The 17807-nt window shown below is 59.1% G+C and overlaps 1 gene segment (V, D, J or C); it reads right to left on the reverse strand.

Annotated features, from left to right (window-relative positions):
- Window positions 1–9672: 9672 nt before the first annotated feature.
- Window positions 9673–14743, reverse strand: LOC308497931 (Ig alpha-1 chain C region-like). The segment is given in 5 exons: window positions 14657–14743; window positions 11774–11825; window positions 10839–11144; window positions 10307–10639; window positions 9673–10120 (listed from the first exon to the last, which is right to left on the reverse strand).
- Window positions 14744–17807: the final 3064 nt, after the last annotated feature.

Genomic DNA, 17807 nt, shown 5'->3' on the forward strand with positions numbered 1-17807 from the left:
TCTCACCAGCATGGGGGATCTGAAAGGGGCTCAGATGCAGGGGTCCAGCTGGCCTGGGACACTCAGGAGTGTTGCAACATAAGGCCCACTGGCCTCAGCCATCATGTTGTGAAGGGTCACGACGGGTTAATTCCTTTCATTCCTTCCTCACATGTTAGCTTGGAACCTTCTAGAAGGAGAAGTCCCCTCATGTACAATACGGCAACTGTGGAGCACAGATCATTGTGGAACAGACAGAGGTGCCTGGTCTTCCCTCAATTCATAAGTTTAAGACAAGAAACAGGTGGAGAGAGACAGACAGAGGAGGGAGAGACAGAGACAGAGGGAGAGATGGATGACAGAGAGAGGGAGAGAGACAGATAGAGGAGAGACTGAGAGACATACAGAGACACAGAGATAGAGAGAAAGAGATAGACAAAGAGACAGAGACAGACACAGAGAGATAGAGAGAGACAGGAAGACAGGGACAGATGAGGGTGGCAAGAAGAGAAGGAGACAGGAGAATGTCAGAGGGAGAGAAGAATCAGAGGCTCAAATGGAGTCAGAGTGTGGCCAGGGCTGGATGAGGGCAAGGACAGGAGGGGAAGGTGACAGGCTGAGGAGGGCTCAGGCACTATGGCCACCGCATGAGCCATAGACCTCGGGGCACCATTCCTATCCCCTGTGATTTCAGGCCAACTCTCTGGCCGTGCTGAGCCTGGCTGTCCTCATCTGTCAAGTGGGGACCACCAGGGTCCCTAAGGTGATCCCCAGTGTATCTTCTCCTTTTCTCCATCACTCTTTCTGGAACCCTCACCAGTGACGGAGTGGGCAGCCCCAGGCCTGGGTTACAGAGATGGAAACAAGCTGAGAGCCATTTCAAGTCACTAAAGCCACTGTTTGCAGGGTGGTCACTATGTCTCTGACGTAAGTGGACTCTGCCCTAGGGGAGGAGGTGGAGGGTCCCCTGAATCTTGAGGCCTGGGCCAACCTGGCTGCACTGGGGGGCTGTGGCTGGGGCTGCAGGTGGGGAGTCAGTGCTATTTCTGGAAACAGATTCAGAGGGTGAGAAACATGTTTTTCGGTGTGGAACAAACAGCCATTTGCATGTGCCCTCCAGGGCCAAGTTTGTCCCAAATGAGTCACTTGGGCAGAAACTGAGACTGAGTCTCTTGCACCTGCCTGGTGGAGGGCAGGGTGTGGGGCAGGAATGGGCCTGTGAGCCCTGGCTAGGGGCCCAGAGACCATGACAATGCAGCCCCCAGCCCACTCTGGCACTGGTTCCCCTTGGCCCCACAGCTCAGTGCTGAGCAGCCCAGTCTGGACCCCTGTGGGAGGGACCCCCTGCAATGAGAACGTGGGCTCAGGGGGCACTGCGGCTGAGACCAGCGGCAAGGATGTGGCCTGCCTGGGGCCCAGCCGGGCAGTGGGGGCAGCTGCAGAGAGACTTCCAGTTGTCCCCGGGGTTCATGCATGCTCTGAGGGGTAGACACAAGTGACCATGAGGATGTGGAGAGGTGGGGTGCCTACCAGGTGTGGGGCTGGTGTTTGTGGGACGCCGACCGGGCCTGGGGCCACCGGTGGCCATGGTGTCACCGTCCAAACAGAGGGAGATGTGCTGCAGGAGACCTGGTGCTGCCGGCTCATGAGGGTGACGGATGGAGGCGTTGGGTTCCCCTGAGTGCTAGACAAGTTCCCCTGAGTGCTGAGGGGAACTGTGGGGTGAGCAGGGCGGGTGCGTGCAGGGAGCCCCATGATCCTCAGAGGTCCCATCACCCTTGGAACTGACTCATTCGTTATTCTGAAAAGTGGTGAATCTAGGGAAGGCCGGCACCTCTGCTCTTTCCAGAATGATCTGTGCTGTACAATCACTACATGACAATAAGGGCACTTCTCCTTCTAGAAGATTCCCAGCTAACACGTAAGGCAGAAATGAAAGGACTGAACCCATCATGACCCTTCATAACGTGATGCCTCTCACCCCCCAAGCTCCCTGCCTCTGCCTGTCCCTTCTCCACACGGCAACCAGGGGATGGGGTCAGCACAGGATTACACCCTGGCTGGGCTTGGTCACTCTCTGGTCCAGTCACTCTCCTCTCCTCTCTGTCCACTCTATGCCCTCATCCCCACTCAGCCTGGCCACTCGGGCTGCTCACCGACCCCTCGGGATGAGCCTTAGACAGGCTCCCACTGACCCATGGCTCTTCACACAGCCCCTTCTGGGCCCACCACCAGCCTTCTGTCCTGTAGTCCTCCCAGCGTCCATCACTGTCCTCAGACCCTCCTGCCTACCAGTCCCACATTCCAGCCCTGGCAGGTTGATGGGCTTCCCCTGACGCCCAGGGGCCTGTCCCCACCAGCACAGCCACAGTGCAAGGGCAGAGGGCCAGTGGAGTCCCAGCAAGCCCAGGGCTCAGGACACAGAGCTGCCTCCAGCCCCGCACACCATCCCCCTGTCTCTGACCCAGGGTTCACTTGGCCGCTCCCAGCTGCCACTGACCTCTGCCCATGTCTTCCTGCACCGTTTGTACTTGAGGCCTTCCCCAAGCAGAGGGCATGTGCCCACCTCACAGATGGGACCCCCGAGGCAGGATGGAGGACATGGTTAGTGAGGAGTGGGACCAGTGGACCCAGACACCCCTTAGAAAGCGACCAGACTAGAGTGAGCCTCACTGTGTGTCCCTGAGCCCAAAGGGTCTAGAGGGAGGAGTGTGCATGAGAGGAAGTGTGAGTGAGTGTGTGTGAATGAATGTGAGAGTGTGTGTACGTGAGTGAGTGTAGGAGCTTGAGTGTGAGAAGGTCAGGGTGTGCTGGTGCTTGCCCAATCCTGACTGATCTTGGCCTCTGTAAGAACTGAAGTTGGGCTCTGTAAGGCCTGACCCTGGCTGACTGTGGATGACCCTGACTGAACTTGGTCTAATCCTGACTGATCTTGGCCTCTGTAAGAATTGATCATGGCTGACTGTGGTTGATTTTGAACCTGGCAGACCCTAGCTTACCTGTCTAATCTTGATGGATTTGTTCTCTGCAGACCATATCATGGTTGACCATGGCTGACTGTGGATGACCCTGGCAGACCCTGGCCTCATCCTAACTGGTCTTGCTCTCTGTGAGGCCTGATGATGGCTGACCCTGGCTTAGCCTCTTTTAACCTGGCAGTCTGGAAGACCTTTGTCTAATCCTGACTGATCTTGGCCTCTTTAAGGCCTGACCCTGGCTGACCCTGGCTGATCCTGGCTGAACTTGGTCTAATCTTGACTGATCTTGCCCTCTGAAAGGCCTAAACCTGGCCTCTGTATGACCTGATCATGGCTGACCCTGGCTTAACCTGGCAGACTCTGGCTGACCTTTGTTAAATACTAATTGACCTTAGCCTCTGTAAGTCCTGAACTTGGCCTCTGCAAAGATTGATCATGGCTGACTGTGGTTGATTTTGAACCTGGCAGACCCTAGCTGACCTATCTAATCCTGACTGAATTTGTTCTCTGTAGACCATATCATGGCTGACCCTGGCTGACCTTGCTCTAATCCTGACTGATCTTGGCCTAAGACCTGGTCATGGCTTACTGTGGTTGACCCTGGCTGACCCTTATTGACCCTGCCTGCTAAGGGTGGTGTGGGGTAGGTCTGGGGCATTCTGGAGGCCTTGGGGTCTCACTGGTGTAGAAGACTTCTTCTCACCTCTGGCCCATTGCCTAGGCCCCAGGCCCATCAGGCCAGGTCTCGGTTTTGGGCATGATCTGAAAACAGTAGTCTTTGGCTGGGACACCTGGGCTAGGCTGAGCTCACAATGACTCACTGCCCCATAGGCTATTTTGAGAGTTTCAGCAGGTGATGGGGGAACAGGAGCTTTGAGAAGAAAGAGAAAAACAACAGAACACAAACACTGTTGCCTCCCCCACCTGTCCCACTCCTGCACCAAGCCCTCTCCCCCGGTGACCCCTGTTCCTGGTGACCCGCATGGGCAGGGATCTGACTCATGCTACCTGGGCCTGGAATGATTCTTTTTCTATTAAGTCAGCGAGGCACCTACACCTACACGAGGCACCTAGAAAGGTTCTAAGCCCTGGAAAGGATGAAACCAGGTGGTGGGGTCATCTCTTCATCCTCCATCCAGTGCATAGACCTAGAAGGTTAAAGGTTTCCAGGAGGCTTCCTGTCCTCTATGTCGGTCACTTCCTCAGGACATGGGAGCAGGACTCAGGGTCTGAGATATAGTGATGCAGGCTGAGAACGGGCTTCAGAGGCAGAAAAAAATGGGCATAAGACCAGGACCTGGCCAATTGATAAGGATCCGGGCTGGGGATCAAAACAAGACCAATTGACCAAGAACAGGACAGAGTGCTCAGAACAAGAGCTGAATGACCAGGGACAGAGGTCAGTGATCAGGATAAGGTCCAGTGATCAAGACAAGTGCAGATGGATTATGATCAGGGCCAACTTATAAGACAGGTTTAAGGATCAGATTAGAATTCAGTGACCAAGACCAGGGCCTGGTGATAAAGATGGAGGCTCCGTGATCAGGACCAGGAAACAGAGCCAAGGACCAGAGCTCAGTGACCAAGACCAGAGCCTGACAATCAAGATCAGGGCTCAGTGATCAGGACCAGGACCAGGACCCAGTGATCAGGACCAGGGCTCAGTGATCAGGACCAGGGCTCCGTGATCAGGACCAGGAAACAGAGCCAAGGACCAGAGCTCAGTGACCAAGACCAGAGCCTGACAATCAAGATCAGGACTCAGTGATCAGGACCAGGACCAGGACCCAGTGATCAGGACCAGGGCTCAGTGATCAGGACCAGGGCTCCGTGATCAGGACCAGGAAACAGAGCCAAGGACCAGAGCTCAGTGACCAAGACCAGAGCCTGACAATCAAGATCAGGACTCAGTGATCAGGACCAGGACCAAGACCCAGTGATCAGGACCAGGGCTCAGTGATCAGGACCAGGGCTCAGTGATCAGGACCAGGGCTCAGTGATCAGGACCAGGACCAAGGCTCAGTGATCAGGAGAAGGGCTCAGTGATCAGGACCAGGGCTCAGTGATCAGGACCAGGGCTCAGTGATCAGGACCAGGACCCAGTGATCAGGACCAGGGCTCAGTGATCAGGACCAGGGCCCAGTGATCAGGACCAGGACCCAGTGATCAGGAGAAGGGCTCAGTGATCAGGAGAAGGGCTCAGTGATCAGGACCAGGACCCAGTGATCAGGACCAGGGCCCAGTGATCAGGACCAGGGCTCAGTGATCAGGACCAGGGCTCAGTGATCAGGACCAGGGCCCAGTGATCAGGACCAGGGCCCAGTGATCAGGACCAGGACCCAGTGATCAGGACCAGGACCCAGTGATCAGGACCAGGGTCCAGTGATCAGGACCAAGGCTCAGTGATCAGGAGAAGGGCTCAGTGATCAGGATCAGGGCTCAGTGATCAGGACCAGGACCCAGTGATCAGGACCAGGGTCCAGTGATCAGGACCAGGGCTCAGTGATCAGGACCAGGGCTCAGTGATCAGGAGAAGGGCTCAGTGATCAGGACCAGGGCTCAGTGATCAGGACCAGGGCTCAGTGATCAGGACCAGGACCCAGTGATCAGGACCAGGGCTCAGTGATCAGGACCAGGGCCCAGTGATCAGGACCAGGACCCAGTGATCAGGAGAAGGGCTCAGTGATCAGGAGAAGGGCTCAGTTATCAGGACCAGGACCCAGTGATCAGGACCAGGGCCCAGTGATCAGGACCAGGGCTCAGTGATCAGGACCAGGGCTCAGTGATCAGGACCAGGGCTCAGTGATCAGGACCAGGGCTCAGTGATCAGGACCAGGGCTCAGTGATCAGGACCAGGACCAAGGCTCAGTGATCAGGAGAAGGGCTCAGTGATCAGGACCAGGGCTCAGTGATCAGGAGAAGGGCTCAGTGATCAGGACCAGGACCCAGTGATCAGGACCAGGGCTCAGTGATCAGGACCAGGGCCCAGTGATCAGGACCAGGACCCAGTGATCAGGAGAAGGGCTCAGTGATCAGGAGAAGGGCTCAGTGATCAGGACCAGGACCCAGTGATCAGGACCAGGGCCCAGTGATCAGGACCAGGGCTCAGTGATCAGGACCAGGGCTCAGTGATCAGGACCAGGGCCCAGTGATCAGGACCAGGGCTCAGTGATCAGGACCAGGACCAGGGCTCAGTGATCAGGACCAGGACCCAGTGATCAGGACCAGGGCTCAGTGATCAGGACCAGGGCTCAGTGATCAGGAGAAGGGCTCAGTGATCAGGAGAATGGCTCAGTGATCAGGACCAGGGCTCAGTGATCAGGACCAGGGCTCAGTGATCAGGACCAGGACCCAGTGATCAGGACCAGGGCTCAGTGATCAGGACCAGGGCTCAGTGATCAGGAGAAGGGCTCAGTGATCAGGACCAGGGCTCAGTGATCAGGACCAGGACCCAGTGATCAGGACCAGGGCTCAGTGATCAGGACCAGGGCTCAGTGATCAGGACCAGGACCCAGTGATCAGGACCAGGGCTCAGTGATCAGGACCAGGGCTCAGTGATCAGGAGAAGGGCTCAGTGATCAGGAGAAGGGCTCAGTGATCAGGACCAGGGCTCAGTGATCAGGACCAGGGCTCAGTGATCAGGACCAGGGCTCAGTGATCAGGACCAGGACCCAGTGATCAGGACCAGGGCCCAGTGATCAGGACCAGGACCCAGTGATCAGGACCAGGGCCCAGTGATCAGGACCAGGGCTCAGTGATCAGGACCAGGGCTCAGTAATCAGGACCAGGGCCCAGTGATCAGGACCAGGGCTCAGTGATCAGGACCAGGACCAGGGCTCAGTGATCAGGACCAGGGCCCAGTGATCAGGACCAGGGTTTAGTCACCAGGTCCTGTAAGCAGGACTGGGGATTTGGGCCCTTTTTTTGTGAGGTGTCATGTTTTATGCTCCCATGTGAAGCTCTGCTCTTGCAGGGACTTGTTCCTAGTATACAGCCTTGTCTTTGTGGTTAGGCTGGGGATCCCATCTGCATGTCCACTGCATATACCTGCCCAGGGTCACGAGGCAGGCCTCCTTTTCCAAAGCCTTCCCCACCTCTGTTTCCATCCCACACACCACTCAGTCTTAGGACCTCTGCTTTTATAATGACTTTATTGCACCAGGATGGCCTGTGTGGGGACGGTTGGGTGGCTTCTGAGGTGGGCTGAGCTCTGGTATCCCGCTGGGCTCCAGGGGACTCCTCCATGTTCCTCCCTGCAAACACAAGGTGGGTCAGGGGCTGGGGAGCTCCTGAGGAGGCAGGGCTGCCAATGCCCTTTGCCCAGCGCTGGGCTGGCTCACGGGAGATTGGATTGAATTCTGCAGTGACTACACCTGGTGGGGGGACATTTGTGCTCTTGACCTCATGCCTGGCCATGTCCGCAGTATGTATGAGGGATGACCTCCCTGAGAGACGAGACCCCAACTGGCACATACTTTCCTGGGAGCCAAGCACCCACGTTAGCCCACTGCTCTGCCTCCTTGCCTCACCTGTGCCTGGCTGGCTCCTGCTCAGTACTGGGGGCCCTCTTTGCTGCCAGATGGGTCCCGGATGCTTGTCACGGTCAGCGCCGTGCTGTAGAAGAGGCTGAGCAGGAAGAGTGTGAGCAAGGTGACAGTGGTGGGCCACAGGCTGGCTCCCGGGGAGTCCTCCTCCAGGTCTTCTGCCTGCAGGTCCAGCACTGCCCAGGGAAGTGTCTCCAGGCACTCTGCAAGACACCAAGAGCCTGCCAGTTGTGCACCTGCGGTGTGGGGGCCAAGCCCTGCCCTTCCCTCCCAGCACCCTCAGGGTCGGGGTCGGGACAGCAGGTGTCTCAGGGAGGACAAGGTGGCAGGGTCCCAGGGGAAGGACTGCGACCCTTGCAGCTCTTGAGATTCCCGTAGGACCTCTGTGTCTGAAGGTCTCAGGGTACCTCAGGGAGAGAGGCCTGGCAGTACCGGAGGGCGGGCACTGTCTTTGCTGCTGCAAGGAGAGCCAAGCCTTAGGCCTCTTGATCCCAGCCCTGGCTGTGTCCTCAGCAAGGCCCTGCTCTGGGCTGCACTTGGCCTGGACCCCGAGGGGGTCAGAGAGGACTGCAAAGGCCACCCTCAAGGGGCTCCAGGTCAAGACACAGATCTGGCCTGTGGTTCAGTGTTCCAGGGCCACATGGGCATGACCAGTGCCCTCTGTTGCCCTCCTGGGGAACGTAGCTGATAAGCTACAAGGAACATAAAGGCCACCAGGTGAAGGCCACCAGGTAGCCCTGTTGTCTTCAGGGCTCTAGGGCATGGACCTCCCCTGTTAAATGGGATTGGGACCTGCTTGTCATATGCTGACACATCCAATCATCCACCCATTTGCCCATCCATCCACCATCCATCCACAGACCCATCTGTCTAGCCTGCCACCCACCGTACACCCTATGCTGCCTACCTCTCTGCCTGCTGTCCATCTGTTGGTTCAGCCCCTCATGTACTGATCCGTCCTCCCTTCCCTCTCTCCTGAGGAAGCTCCTCCTTTGGCAGGTCCTGGGTCCTTCTCCATGGCAGCACTTCTACAGTTCATACCTTGCTCTCCCTAGTGCCCTTTGGTGATGGACCCTCCAGAAGTGAGAGGTGGCCAGGGTGGGTAGGGGTCCCCACCCCACCTTGGCCCTGGGAGCAGAGGGAGGCAGCCAGAAAGCCAGGTCCCCTGGGGAGGCCCAGAAGGTGTCTGAGACAAGAGCAGGGGCCCCACTGCCCCCTTGTGGGGCCTTGGTGATGCCAGGTGTCCTCAGGAAGTCACGGGACTGCCCTCTCCATGCTCTGGTTCCCCTGGCCTCCTCTTCTGCCAGGAACCCCAAGCAGGAGCTGCAGAGGTTCCTGGTGGAAGCTATTCTTCTGAATCCAGGCTCACCCCTTACCCTGTCTGTGGTTTGGGCCATACCTGGGCTCAGGAGGCAATGGGAGGCTTGAGTCTGGGGACTGGGCAGGGAGCAGGGGCTGCCTGGCAGGGGTCTGTGGAATTGATCCCTGAACTATGCCCAGCTGGGCAACAGGGAGGCCTGAGGCCAGAAGGGGCCTGGGGCAATGGGCTGGGCCTGGGGAAAACCCACTGGGGGCTTGGGGGGGAACGCACTTCGCCTTCCTGGAGCTGGGTCTGAGCTGTGAACTTCCTGCACCTGCAGGGCTCACACATGTGTGTGTGTGCACATGTGAATGTGAGCATGTGGAGAACATGTGTGTGTGCACACATGCACACAGAACTGTGTGATGCAGGTGGGGAAGGCTGTGCCCAGGTGGGTGGGCCCTTCTCTTTGCGAGTCAGCGGGGCCAGCCTGAACCTCTGAGTGAGACCCACGGAGGGTGTGTGGGTGTGTGGGGCCCTGGCATCCAGCCGTCCCTCCCACACCATCCCTCTCATGCTCTGTTCCCACTGGATAGGTGCAGCCTCTTCCTTGGTCACCTGCTCCCCTCTTACCCTCCCGCTGCCCCTCAAGGCGCTTTCCTGAGACAAATGCACCGAGCTCGGGAGCCGCCCAGGTGGTGCCTGCCTCGCATGCCTGTGCCAGGGTCAGATGTCCTTCCCCGCTCTACCCCAACCACCAGGCATGGCTCACTCACACTCATGCTCTCACACACACAAGCGCATGGGTGTGAAGGCACATTGAGGTGCCAGGCTGAGAGGGTCAAGACAGGCGTTGGAGCGAGCGTGGGCTGCTTTGGGCAAGCGCGGAGTTTATTCAAGGGCAGGGAGGACAGGTGCGGCCGGTCAGTAGCAGGTGCCTTCCACCTCTGACAAGATCACGGACACGTTGACGTGGGTGGGTTTACCCGCCAGGCGGTCGATGGTCTTCTGGGTGAAGGCCAGAGGCAGGGTCTCATGGCCCACCATGCAGGAGAAGTTGTCCCCGTTCTTCCAGTCTTCAGCCTCCACACGCAGCACGCTGGTCACGGCAAACGTGGTGACACCTTGGCTGGCCTCGGGCAGGGGGCCCCAGGTCAGGTACTTGTCTCGGGGCAGCTCCTGGGTCCCGTGCAGCCATCGTACCAGCACGTCCTCAGGGCTGAAGCCCCGCACCAAGCATGTCAACGTCACCAGCTCATTGAGGGCCACCTCCTCCGACGGCGGCGGCAGCAGGTGGACCTGGGGCCGGAAGGTGCTCCCTGGGGACAGAGGGTCAGGTCAGGGATCTTGGGGGAAGAAACCCTCCACTCACTGGGCGCTCTGTGTCTCAGTTTCCCTCTGTAAAGTGTTGGTGAGGCACCCAGGGGCTAGTGGGGAGGTGGGTTAGGAATGTACCTCCCACAAAGTGAGGGCAAGCGGTGCCTCACTGGAGGGGTCAAGCCCACCTGAAGTCTTGGTGATGGTGGCGGTTTTCGGGCTCTCAGACTCAGGGTGGGTGACAGTGCATGAGAAGGTCTCCCCACGGTTCCACGGCTCGGCGCAGCCTGGCAGGATGCTGGACACGCTGTAGCAGCCGCAGGAGTCACGCTGAGGGGTCCCCTGGATGGCGTCCTTCCCACCAGATGGTTTCCAGGTGAAGGTTGCGCCCTCGGGGTCTTTCAAGCCACTCAGTGTGCACGTGAGGTTGGCATTGGAGCCCAGCAGCAGGTCCTCGAGGGCAGGCCGGTGCAGTGACAGCTGGGGCTGGCAGTTCAATGATGGGCACGGCTTATTTTGACCTAAGAGAGAGACCACCACCAGTCAGCACCCGTGTGCCAGCTCACCCTCCTCTTCCCTCCAGCTCCAGCCGGGGGTCTCCTGCAGGCCACACGCTGGGGGCTCAACCAGACAGCACACTTGTGTCCGAGGGAAACCCCAGTGGGGAACATGGTTCTACCATGGGAATGTGGCTGCCCCAGACCTGCCCGCCCGACCGACCTTTGCAGGGCACGACCACAGCCTTGTTGAAGTTGGAGTTGTGCTGCACGTGACAGGTCTTGGTGGCACCGTCTGAGCACTGGGCAGCCGGAAGGGTCAGCTGGCTGGTCATGCTGTATAGGCCCCCATCAGCGGCCTGTACGGGGGGGAAGTTCCTGGTGGACACGGCCTCCCCGCTGTGGCTCCAGGTCACGTTCATAGGCTCCGACGGGAAGAAGCCCTGGATCAGGCATCCAATGACCACATGCCCGGCCTGGTCTGTGCTCCTGAGGCTCAGCGGGAAGAGGCTGGGGCTGGTCGGGTTGGCTGCAACACAGGGTGTGCTGTGAGACCCCCGAGACAGCCCCCTGCAGATAGGCCAAAGCCCACCTATGCTCTCTACTGGGGAAACAGGCACAGAGAGAGTTAGTGACTGCCCCAAGGCCACACAGCTCATGTGCCACGGCCCCAGGGTTGGGACTGACTGCTGAGTCCAGTGGCACTCTTAGGAACATGCTCCTTGGATGCAGGCCACTCCCAGATGGAGAGCTGTTAACCATGGTACCCCCACTGACCAGCTGAGTGTGTGGGCACAGCCATGCTCTCTCCCAGGGTTTGGGGGTCATGAGGGGCGGGCCCAGAGAGGAGGCACAGGTGAGGACAGGGGCCTGGACTTGAAGCTGAGCCTGCACTGAGGGCTGGCTTGGCTGTGCCGGAGGGCACGTGGGGGAGGACAGGGGGCCCGAGCCTCAAACTTCCCTGGTCAGGGTCCTCAACTAGCAGAGTTCTGTCCCCATGGCCTACGAGGGTCTCAAGATCAGAGGCCCAAGTCCAAATCAGCCCTCTGAGATGTCCTGCCTGGACAGGTGAGGCACATAGGATATGGTCTGCCCATTTGTGTATTCCCAGTTCCCTTCAGGACCACTAGTGATGGAAGAAGCAAGTCACAGACGTACCTGAGGCTGCAAGGCCTTCATGTGCCCCCGAGAAACACAGGGGGCAGTCTGGCTGGGGAACAAGGCTCTGGGGGAGATCCGTACTGAACCCATCTTCTCCCATCCACTGAAGCCACTAGCCAGCTCAGCTCACCCAGCTCAGCTCACTCAACTAAGCCCAGCTAAACTCAGCTCAACCCAGCTCAGCCCAGCTCACCAGCCCAGCTCAGCCCAGGCAAGCTCAGTTCAGGCAAGCTTAACACTGCTCAGTCAAGTTTAGTCCAGTTCAGCCCAACTCAGCCCAGCTCAGCCCATCTCAGCCCAGCTCAGTCCATCTCTGCCCAGTTCATCCCAGTTTAGCTCGGCTCAGCCCAGCTCAGCTCTGCTTAGCCCAGCTTAGCCCAGTTCAGCCCAGTTTAGCTCGGCTCAGCCCAGCTCAGCTCTGCTTAGCCCAGTTCATCCCAGTTTAGCTTGGCTCAGCCCAGCTCAGCTCTGCTTAGCCCAGCTTAGCCCAGTTCATCCCAGTTTAGCTCGGCTCAGCCCAGCTCAGCTCTGCTTAGCCCAGTTCATCCCAGTTTAGCTCGGCTCAGCCCAGCTCAGCTCTGCTTAGCCCAGCTTAGCCCAGTTCAGCCCAGTTTAGCTCGGCTCAGCCCAGCTCAGCTCTGCTTAGCCCAGTTCATCCCAGTTTAGCTCGGCTCAGCCCAGCTCAGCTCTGCTTAGCCCAGCTTAGCCCAGTTCATCCTAGTTTAGCTCAGCCCAGCCCAGCTCAGCTCTGCTTAGCCCAGCTTAGCCCAGTTCAGCCCAGTTTAGCTCGGCTCAGCCCAGCTCAGCTCTGCTTAGCCCAGCTTAGCCCAGTTCAGCCCAGTTTAGCTCAGCCCAGCCCAGCTCAGCTCTGCTTAGCCCAGCTTAGCCCAGTTCAGCCCAGTTTAGCTCAGCCCAGCCCAGCTCAGCTCTGCTTAGCCCAGCTTAGCCCAGTTCAGCCCAGTTTAGCTCAGCCCAGCCCAGCTCAGCTCTGCTTAGCCCAGCTTAGCCCAGTTCAGCCCAGTTTAGCTCGGCTCAGCCCAGCTCAGCTCTGCTTAGCCCAGTTCATCCCAGTTTAGCTCGGCTCAGCCCAGCTCAGCTCTGTTTAGCCCAGCTTAGCCCAGTTCAGCCCAGTTTAGCTCAGCTCAGCCCAGCTCAGCTCTGCTTAGCCCAGCTTAGCCCAGTTCAGCCCAGTTTAGCTCAGCCCAGCCCAGCTCAGCTCTGCTTAGCCCAGCTTAGCCCAGTTCAGCCCAGTTTAGCTCAGCTCAGCCCAGCTCAGCTCTGCTTAGCCCAGCTTAGCCCAGTTCAGCCCAGTTTAGCTCAGCCCAGCCCAGCTCAGCTCTGCTTAGCCCAGCTTAGCCCAGTTCATCCTAGTTTAGCTCGGCTCAGCCCAGCTCAGCTCTGCTTAGCCCAGCTTAGCCCAGTTCAGCCCAGTTTAGCTCAGCCCAGCCCAGCTCAGCTCTGCTTAGCCCAGCTTAGCCCAGTTCAGCCCAGTTTAGCTCGGCTCAGCCCAGCTCAGCTCTGCTTAGCCCAGTTCATCCCAGTTTAGCTCGGCTCAGCCCAGCTCAGCTCTGCTTAGCCCAGTTCAGCCCAGCTCAGCTCTGCTTAGCCCAGCTCAGCCCAGCTCAGCTCTGCTTAGCCCAGTTCAGCCCAGTTTAGCTCAGCCCAGCCCAGCTCAGCTCTGCTTAGCCCAGCTTAGCCCAGTTCAGCCCAGTTTAGCTCAGCTCAGCCCAGCTCAGCTCTGCTTAGCCCAGTTTAGCCCAGTTCAGCCCAGTTTAGCTCAGCCCAGCCCAGCTCAGCTCTGCTTAGCCCAGCTTAGCCCAGTTCAGCCCAGTTTAGCTCAGCTCAGCCCAGCTCAGCTCTGCTTAGCCCAGCTTAGCCCAGTTCAGCCCAGTTTAGCTCAGCCCAGCCCAGCTCAGCTCTGCTTAGCCCAGCTTAGCCCAGTTCATCCTAGTTTAGCTCGGCTCAGCCCAGCTCAGCTCTGCTTAGCCCAGCTTAGCCCAGTTCAGCCCAGTTTAGCTCAGCCCAGCCCAGCTCAGCTCTGCTTAGCCCAGCTTAGCCCAGTTCATCCTAGTTTAGCTCAGCCCAGCCCAGCTCAGCTCTGCTTAGCCCAGCTTAGCCCAGTTCATCCCAGTTTAGCTCGGCTCAGCCCAGCTCAGCTCTGCTTAGCCCAGCTTAGCCCAGTTCAGCCCAGTTTAGCTCAGCCCAGCCCAGCTCAGCTCTGCTTAGCCCAGCTTAGCCCAGTTCATCCTAGTTTAGCTCAGCTCAGCCCAGGTCAGCTCTGCTTAGCCCAGTTCATCCCAGTTCAGCCCAGTTTAGCTCAGCTCAGCGCAGCTCAGTTCTGCTTAGCCCGGCTTAGCCCAGTTCAGCCCAGTTTAGCTCAGCCCAGCTTAACTCTGCTTATCCCAGCTTATCGCAGCTCAGTTCTGCTTAGCCCAGCTCAGCTCAGCTCAGCCCAGCTCATCTCTGCTTAGCCCAGCTTATCCCAGTTCAGCCCAGTTTAGCTCAGCCCAGCCCAGCTCAGCTCAGCTCAGCCCAGCTCAGCTCTGCTTAGCCCAGCTTAGCCCAGTTCAGCCCAGTTTAGCTCAGCCCAGCCCAGCTCAGCTCAGCTTAGCCCAGCTTAGCCCAGTTCAGCCCAGCTCAGCTCAGCTCAGCCCAGCTCACATCAACCAGCTTAGTTCATCCCAGGAGCTCATGCCAGGCTACAGTAGCCCAATTCACCCCAACCAGGCACAGTGTCCTGCCCTGTGGTCCTCTGGGATTTCTGTCTGCCTTTGTCCCTGTCGTCTCTGTGTTGGTGCCCCTTCTCCCTGCCCCTTGTCCCAGGAGGGCTCAGAAGTGCCTGGCTGAGGAGATGAGGCTTGAACAGCACCTGGGACCCACCTTCTCAAGGCTGCTGGAGGGTCCATCATGGCTGAGAGGCCCAGGCCTCCCTTGGCCAGGCGGCCCGCACGGCAGGTCCACCGTCATGTCCGCCCCAAAGCAGCTAGAGTGGGGAGGAGGCCAGACCTCGTTTAGGCCCTTCCTGATGACTCTGGCTTCGGCAGACCCCCGCCCCATTTGGGGCTTTTGCCCACTCCGGGGCAAGGCTGATGCTGTAAGGGGCAGGCTGGGGAGGGGCTGCATGACTGTGTCATGATCCTAGATGGGGTCACTCGCCCACTTCCTGTCCCGCCAGTCGCGGCTGCTCATCTCCACGTCATGTCTAGTCTGTGGTCTGGCTGTGGCAAGGCCAGGTGTGTGTGGCCTGGGCTGTGACCCCCCTAGGAGCCTGGCCTTGGCTGTGGTGGGTCCTGGCTCCATGTGGCTGCCCACAGGGCTGGGCAGGGGGCCGAGATGCAGCAACGCAGAGGCCTAAGTCAATGTAGTGAGGGACTCGGGGCACTGAAGTAGAGACGGTCCCAGAGGTGGATGTGGAGTGAGGGCCAGCAGGGAGGGTGAGAGGCTTGGCAGGGCAGGGAGCGGAGTCCAGGGCTTGCCTCTAGTCACACCCCAAGAGCAGGTCTTGGTAGACCTTCAGGCCACAGCGTGGGGCAAGACAGCGGTAGCCACTCTGGCCTGGGCATGACCAGCGGCTGTCCTTCCACAGCCAGCCCCAGGAGCAGTTGGGGCCCAGACTGAGGCTGGGGTGTGGGTGTGTGGCCACCCTGTCTGGGAGCCTGAAGCCCTGCAGCTTGGGTGGCCGAGGTGTTGCCTCCACCCACACTGCCCAGGGCCCCGCCCAGGGCTTTCCCACTTCACCAGCCCTGCCAGCCCTGCTGGCCACACCAGCTCTCCGAGTGTCACCCACGTAGCCCTCCCTGGTGCCACCTCAGGAGACAGCCCCTGCCTGGGCACACACAGTTGGGCCTGGTTTGCCTCTGTGTTCATTCATTCAGTCATTTCTTCATATGCAGAGGTTCTGGAGAGACGTACAGGGACTGAGTCCCCTCCAGAAAGTACACCGTGGTGGGGAGAGCTGCAGATGTGACGGAGACTTCCACCAATGACACTGGGCCCCGGGGGAGTGGGGTCAGCCTTTTCTAGGGGGTCAGGGGGCCCAGGGAGTGTGGGGCAGGAGAGGAGGTGGACAGCGGGGGGAGAGCCCAGGGTGACTCAAGGAGCCTCTGGGGTTTTCTGTTTTTTGTTTTTAAGCACCTGAGGATCCCTGTGTCTCTGAGTGTCCCCTAGTGTGTGACAGTGTCTGTGAGAGCTCAGCGGGCAGGGCTGCAGGGTGAGAACCCCCTGCTCCGCTGTGTTCTATTTGGACCCAGTCTTCAGTGTTCCTGGACAAGCCTCCAAGGGGCCCAGTCTTGGGTTTTCTGTCCCGATGGGGGGCAAAGGTCTGAGCCCCCGGCAGGCTGCACGCTTGGTTCACTGTCTGAGCTCAAGTCCGTCCCCGTCCATGTTGGCTGTGTGATGCTGTACCTCCCAGAGGGAAGTCAGGCTCTCGGAAGGGCCATCGTGAGGGGTGGGATCTCCTGTCCACAGGGTCTGGGCATCTGGATGCCAGGAATGTGGCCATTGGGCTGGAGAACAGTCTCAGCAATTAAGACGCCTCCCAGGGCTGAGACCCCCAGAGCACGCGCGACCCACCCTGGTTTCCTCCTACTGTAACTTCTCTAGTTATTGAAACATTTTCTTCCAATTCTTGGCCACTTGCTTTTTCCTTGCTGTGAAGGAACTCCTGCCTAGTTTCCTTTCTCTTGGTTCCCAAGTGCTCTTTGTATGTGAGGGAACCTGCCCTTCATCACGTGTGTTCCTGTACTCTCCCTCCTCGCCAGGGGGCTGCACAGAGACCCCCATGGGCAGGTCTCTCTCACCACAGAAGCCACCTCTCTATCCCGAGGAGGGGCACAGCCTGTGCCTACCGCCACCCGTGGCCATCTGGCCCTGTCACTGGGACCTGTAACCCCGGTCTTCCTGGCCCACCCGGCTTCTTCTTGAGGACAGCGGCCAGCCCACACTGCTCTCGCCTGTGTCATGCTTTGCTCCTCGGGAGGTCCAGGCTTGCTGGAAGCAGGGGACAGGAGACAAGGGTTGTGCTTCTCTCTTGACTGCTGGTCATCAGCCCTGTGGCTCCTCCCCTCACCCCCCAGGGTGCCCCCAACACTGCATTAGGCTGCCTGTGTGCTCAGTGGGTGGACAGGTTCGGGCGGGTGACCGGTGGTCCTGGGAGGCTGATGTTAGTCTGACCTGGTGACTGCAGCTGCGTTCCTGCAGCTGGCCACTTGGGTCCCAGAGCTGCCCCCTGACCCCTTCTGGCCCCTGGTCTGACCACCCCCACGGGACCATAGGCCCCTCCCCAAAGCACACTCAAGTGGCACTGGATTTATAGAGATAAACTATACTAAGAAACCCAAAGGGAAGGAAACAGAACTGCGAAGCCGGGAGCGAGAAGTCAGAGAAGGCCATGATGGGTGGCCTGGGGGCTGCAGGGCCACGCCAGCTGCTGTGTGGGCCCCACGGAAGCTCCTTCTCCCACCCATGGGGCCCTGCCTGCAACCCCACCAGTCCCCCCCTTCCGAGGGGCCTCTCCTCAGAAGGGCCTCTCTGCCTGCACATTCTGCTGGGCAGGGCCTGGCACAGGGGCTGGCCGCTTGGACCTGGGGCCAGTGAGGGCTGCACTAAGTCTGGGCAGTGAGGCCTCGGGCTGGGCTTGGACACTGAGCAGAGGGCTGGGCCATTGGCTCCAGGCCTCGCTGTGTTTCGGGGGTTGTTCAGGCAGAAGAGCAATGGCCCTGACCCCAGGGGCCTGGATGGACTCCAGAATGGTCGGCACCCTTACCCGGCCCAGATCACTCTGTCAAAGGGACAGATGCTATTCTGGGACTTGTTTGAAAGTGGGATGGGGGTGGGACTGTGATTGCCAGGTCCCAGTGGTGCCTGGAGCTTTCTAACACCCGTGAGCTGGTCGTTGGGTCCATGGCCTTGGTCCCTTTGGGGTTCCTGTGGTTCTCTCCTCCCACCCAGTGCAGAGCGGGCAGCCTCAGCGACGCTTGGACGTGGGGAGGGAAGAAGTGAGGCCCGGGCTGCTTGTGCTCCAGGCCCAGGC

Source organism: Rhinolophus hipposideros (assembly GCF_964194185.1).
Source record: "Rhinolophus hipposideros genome assembly, chromosome: 5".
NCBI lineage: Eukaryota > Metazoa > Chordata > Mammalia > Chiroptera > Rhinolophidae > Rhinolophus > Rhinolophus hipposideros.